The following is a 511-nucleotide window of genomic DNA, read 5'->3' as shown; positions in this document are numbered from 1 at the left end:
GTTCCAAAGTTGTGTATATATCTTGTTTTATCTCTGTCCCCTTCGGCCCTTTCACTCATGCCCAATTGTTCTCCCAGCTGCCCGTTTTTCATTTTCCCTCTCCCTCCCTGTATATTGCCACCCTCCCTCGCACCCAAGCTCTCCTGTGACCAATCCCCACCTTGCGCTCCGCCCTACCCCCCTCTCCCCCTTCACCACCTCCCCAATCCCCAACAAAGACCTCCCCCTGCCCCCTTTCAGTATAATTTATTTTTCTTAGTCCTTTACAGTAGTGGTCCTATGCAGTATTTCTCTTTTTGTGCCTGACTAATTTCACTCAGCATGATTTCCTCAAGGTTTATCCATGTTATGCGGTGGTTTACCGCTTCCTTGCTATTCTTCAATGTAGCATAATATTCCGTTGTGTGTATGTACCACAATTTGTTTATCCATTCTTCAGTTGATGGGCACTATGGCTGTCTCCACCTTTTTGCTATTGTAAATAGTGCTGCTATAAACATTGGTGTGCATA

The sequence above is a fragment of the Chrysochloris asiatica genome, unplaced genomic scaffold, assembly GCF_000296735.1.
Source record: "Chrysochloris asiatica unplaced genomic scaffold, ChrAsi1.0 scaffold00114, whole genome shotgun sequence".
NCBI classification, from domain to species: domain Eukaryota; kingdom Metazoa; phylum Chordata; class Mammalia; order Afrosoricida; family Chrysochloridae; genus Chrysochloris; species Chrysochloris asiatica.
This window is presented reverse-complemented; position numbering follows the sequence as displayed.